Genomic DNA, 5,342 nt, shown 5'->3' with positions numbered 1-5,342 from the left:
ATGCCCTCAGTAGAAATTATTATACATTCATTAGGTATTTCAACAGAATTGATTTGAGAGGATTGAAGAGTGTAATTTCAGTTTTCCTCTTATTTGTGTACTAAAATGTTCAACCATAAGTTAGATGGCCGTTCAGATGAACGCATGAATTCAATCAATAATAGATAATAAATAATAAAGAATCATGTAACTTCATTTACGCACAGAAACATACAAAACATATATTTTTGGATTTTTATGGCAAGAAGCCAAAACAGACATTATGTTGGTAAATACTCTTCATAGACATATATTTAAAAAAAATAATAAAACATAGGCAGTTATACTAGACACTTGGTAGACCAATAGAGCATCGAATTTATTACAAATATATTGATGTATTTTAAAAATTAACAGCCTGACGTTAAATGCTTAAAATGAACTATTTTGTTAATCTGTTTCTATAATTATACACCACGAGCTTCTGAGTTATCTATATTAAGTCTTTTAAGTTTAGTAATCCACTTTAAATTTAAACGTTTAACCTATAACAGGAACTTACAATAACTGTAAAAATCATTGAACATCAAATCGAGTTACCACGCTGTATGATCTAAAACGAAAAATAAAAGAGTAAATATAACCCAAAAAACGACTTTCCCATACCGGGAATCGAACCCGGGCCTTCCGGGTGAGAGCCGGATATCCTAACCACTAGACAATATGGGATTGTTACTACAGGGGTGCAAATGAAAAAACGGGTGTGAAAAGACATTTACTCAAGATAGTTTAATATAGGGGTAACCCTTAGATCTAAAAGTAAACCTTGAAGTTGAATGCTGCTCCGAGGATTTTAATTTTAACACTCTGTCGTGCTAGATGCCTTCTTTTCGAACTGGAATCTTTACAACACAGGCAAATGACGGCTCAGTATATCTTCTAAAATAAGTTTATTGGCGGTTCAATTGACACTACGTCCATTGTTTGAAAATGAACTGAATGAAAATTCTTTTTTGCATTCTAGCAGAAACTTAAAACCAAGACCATTGTTTAGTACCGATTATTTAGTTATGTCAAGATAATTTGGTTCCAAAGACCCATTACACCAAATGATCAATACTTTACATTTAATTTTACTGGAGCTGTTACGCGGGCTTTACTCTTCTTTAAACAACACTGTGAATCTCAGCATTTGTGAAAATAATCTTATCTTGACGATCAGAACCCTTATGTTATTTATTCATCTAGCTATTTATTCCTTTGCCTTAACTGCGTGTTTGTAATTTACACTATTTCGTTATGTATAGTGGTGTCTATGATGTTATGATGTCAAGATGTCATGTCACGTAGGTTCTAACTGATATACAACCATCCTTACCTTATGGCGACGCAAAAGTAGCTTTCCCAACTAAAAAACTTACTAAAGTTACATCATTAGGCAATGAGAAGCTTACAACTTGCCACGGCGACCTCGAGCTCGATTGTAATCGCACATGGCTAATATGCACCAGCACCAGCAAAGCGCCCCCCCCCCTCCCTCCCCAGCACAGCCTCAGGAATTGTAACGCCACGGGGCAAACTTTCACGAATTGATTAGGCGAGACTTATTGGAAATTGTCTCGACACCTCGCGGGATCGGATGGCAGAATGGGGGATGATATCCCATCATCCAATAGTCTTCCCTTCAAAGTCTTCCAAAACTTTGACGTTGGCAAATGTTTTAAGAACGGTTGCCTTCACACTGTTTGTTCCGCCTCGGTTCCCCGGTTCGCGAAACGGGAAAGTGTGAAATTGAAATCGATTTTGAGACATCCAATCGATAAACTTTCTTCGCAAATGAGCATGAGAGGGATAGCATGTTTGGGAGGGGGTTGTGGGTGGTGCGGTAGTGTTTAAAACGCTTCCCGAATAGGGCAACCTCACACCGGACAGGGACGGCAAACCGACAGGCATTGCGATATCATCCCTCCCCATCCCTCAAGTCATTACCATTTGGGCGGGCGGGAGTTTTAGGCTCAAAGTTTATCAATTTTCCTTCTGCCGATCGGCTGCACCATATCCGTTCGTTATTGGCTTTATCTGTTCGGCATAAGGATATAAGCTATGGTGTCTGTTTTGCTCCCTTTACGCGTACTGATACAGCAACAAAAAATGCGTTACCGTATTATTTTCAACCTTTTCTTCCGCTCTGCCGTAACCCTCTGCCAAGGGAAGCAGATTATGCGCTAAATTCTGAGTTATCGCACAAAAGGAGGGCGAGAAAAATACGCTGTTCACTCTCCAGGGGGAATTGTGGGCTTCCCGTTTTTACCCTATTTTTCATTCCCACCCATTATCCTTTTGCTTTGCTTGGGTTCCCGGATTTATCCTCAGCGAAATAAAAACGGATATGTTTTTGCGAGGGGATTTTATCTTGCACACCTAAAGATATCGAGATCGGAAGAGCCATTGCATCGGAACGTTTATACGCCTTTTTCCCTTTTTCTTTACCACCACCAGCACCCGGTATGTTGCCAGGTCAAATGGTCGTGTCCTTTTGGCAGGTAGCAATGCTACCCGCCAACCAACCAACCAACCCGCCCCAACAGCTCTCAATAATGATGGGAAATTTATGAATGAAAATAAAACCGCGCACCCAACAAGGGGGAAGACATACGGCCAAACCGGGGGCGGTCCAACAAGCTTTAACTGAAAGTGATGCAGTACCCGGGGATTGAAGGTATCTGGATGCTGCAGCGTGTGCTGGGCGTCCTTGCCGGCAACGGGGCATGAAATGTGCATGGAAATCTAATAATTCTCACCGGTGGAATTGAATTTATAAGACCATATTTTTCTATTTGCGGCAATATCGGTGTATCAATAGGTGATCTCGATCGGGATTGGACTGTTTTTATCCGACTTTCCATATCGTTGCAGTACATTGGCCAGTTTATTGAATGTTAGTTCGTAGGAATGATTGTAGACTGGCTGGTAGGAGAAGAGTTTTATTTTATCAAGGTGTTTTTATAAATCAAAAGAAATTTATGTAATTTAAAATGATATCTAAAACGGTATTTGATAAATAAAACATAAAATCTATTAAAACAAAGGCAACAGAGTATGATGATATTATAAGCTGCTTTTGGTGTTTTTGGATCTCACGGACATAAGCACGATGTCAATATTTCTTTATTATTCGAGTAATGCAATCATTGTGGTGCTGTTGCATCTTACACTGCACTGAATGGTGATACCTCAAGTGATACCCCAAGGATGTATTGGTAAGTAAGTATTGGTAAGTCTTCGCGTTCTTGCAGTAGCATAGGGGTCTGCAATTCGTTGTGAGTCAATGCTATGTCTTCCGCATGATGCTTGAATACGTTCAAGCAACTCAGGACTGCAGATTTTGATCGCATCAGTACGCCACGCATTCTATTCTACATTGTCTATGTATGCAAATAAGGATGAGAATTCCAAAGTTAATTTAATTTATACAAGATAAAATGCTGCATAATTGACAGCACAACAGCGAAGGTGTGTGAGGCGTACACTCGACTCAAACGCGACGCAGCAAGAATTGCATTGAGAATCAATGCGACGAAGACGAATTACCTGCTTGCCGGAGGCTCAGATCATCTGGGAAGCAGTGTATTAGTTGATGGCGCCAATCTTGAGGTAGTAAAGGAGTTCCGCTATCTCGGGACGGTTGTTCAGCCTTGGACCATTCGTGCGGAGGTTGCAAACGCTCTGGGCGTGTTTGAGCGACGCATCCTCCGGATCCTATTTGGCGGTGTGTTCGAGCATGGGGTTTGGAGGAGTAGGATGCACCGAGCATCCTGACGGTGGTGAATGCTGATAGGATACGATGACTGGGGAAAGTCATGAGGATACCGGACTCATGCTCCAGCACGAAGGTGTTCGACAGCAATCCCCAGTTAGGCATAATGCGCATGGGAGTAAAGCGAACTCGAAGGCTGGATCAGGTGAAGCGAGACCTGTCGGAGATCGGGTGTCAACATGGATGGGAGGCTGCTGCCAGGGACCGAGTATCTTGAAGAATTGTTGTGGACCGGGCAATGTCACACCGACGTGCTCTATCGTGAGCAGGCTAACAAGAAAGAAAGAGAGAGATAGAGATAGAGAGAGAGAGAGAGATAGATAGAGAGAGAGAGAGAGAGAGAGAGAGAGAGAGAGAGAGAGAGAGAGAGAGTAAAAGATAGAAAAAATGAAGCTGAAAACGAGATCTAAATTCTGAACACTTTGCTTTTGTGTTGTAAAATGATTACGCATTTTAATAAAATATCATTTTAATGCATTTTAAAACATTCTCAACTTATAAATTTGAAACGAAAAAATATTCAGTCTATTTAGTCAAGAATGTCCAGTTAAATTTTATACAGCGTTTAATCTCGTTTTATCTTTCAACACAAAAACAAAATTGCCTAACACTTATAGGATCGGCTCACAAACCGGTATGTTTCAAAGCAGAAACAAGTGGAAAGGCGAAAAAAGTGTTTTTTCCCATACCGGGAATCGAACCCGGGCCTTCCGGGTGAGAGCCGGATATCCTAACCACTAGACAATATGGGATTGTTGACATGATTGTGTATTTAAACAATGGGGCCAATCTAAACAAAACTGAACTCACACATTTTTGATTCAGTCGACTATTTTTTTTATTTAATTGAGTGCTGCATATTTACAATACAGTGACTGTTAATGTTTAAATAATGCATATTTACCCCTAGCTACTGTCAAGAGCGTGTTTCTTTTGCTCAAACGCGTACCTTTGCACACACGCACAAGATGTGAACCAAAAAACACTGGGGTGGAGGTGTCACCTTGCCCAAATGTAGCATTTTCCTCTCCTTACACAGTTTTGTTTTGTTCTTTGATATCCGCTTGTGTGCTCGCTGGGATGGATAATCATCTCATCATGCTAATTAGTTTTTAACGCTTCCATGAAGCTGGCGCAACGTCAAGTTACGCCGGGAATGGGGTGAGGTGGGATGAAACGGCAATGCCACAGCACCTACCTAAAACACCACCACCACCACCTCCTGGTGTAACATCGTTTCCGCGATCTCTTGCAAACACTTGGCGTCAGCAGTTCCGCGGTTTCGAATACCGCGCGCGCGGTACGAATGTTTTATTTTTCTCTCTTGAAGACGATGCTCGAAAACGCGACGGACAACATTCCTCCTTCCCTCCACGAGCGTAAAATGTTTTCGGTTAGACACCCAGAATCCGGGGGCAAAGAAGCGTGAATTGTGTGTTATTTATGTAACAATTGAAGCGTGAACCGGCTTGAGATGTGTTTTTATTTGGCGTGTGATAAGGAAGGGCCGTAATCATGCTCTGGTGTATGGTTAAAATGAATACAT

At 41.2% G+C, this 5,342-nt stretch overlaps 2 non-coding genes across 2 annotated transcripts; both read right to left on the bottom strand.

Annotated features, from left to right (window-relative positions):
* Positions 1-636: 636 nt before the first annotated feature.
* Positions 637-708, bottom strand: Trnae-cuc (transfer RNA glutamic acid (anticodon CUC)). Its single transcript has one exon. It is a non-coding gene; the product is annotated as a tRNA-Glu (tRNA).
* Positions 709-4,476: 3,768 nt separating this feature from the next.
* Trnae-cuc (transfer RNA glutamic acid (anticodon CUC)) lies at positions 4,477-4,548 on the bottom strand. The gene has a single exon. It is a non-coding gene; the product is annotated as a tRNA-Glu (tRNA).
* Positions 4,549-5,342: the final 794 nt, after the last annotated feature.

This window comes from Anopheles gambiae, chromosome 3, assembly GCF_943734735.2.
Source record: "Anopheles gambiae chromosome 3, idAnoGambNW_F1_1, whole genome shotgun sequence".
NCBI lineage: Eukaryota > Metazoa > Arthropoda > Insecta > Diptera > Culicidae > Anopheles > Anopheles gambiae.
Note: the sequence above shows the minus strand (reverse complement) of the source record. Positions and strands in the feature narration are given on the sequence as shown.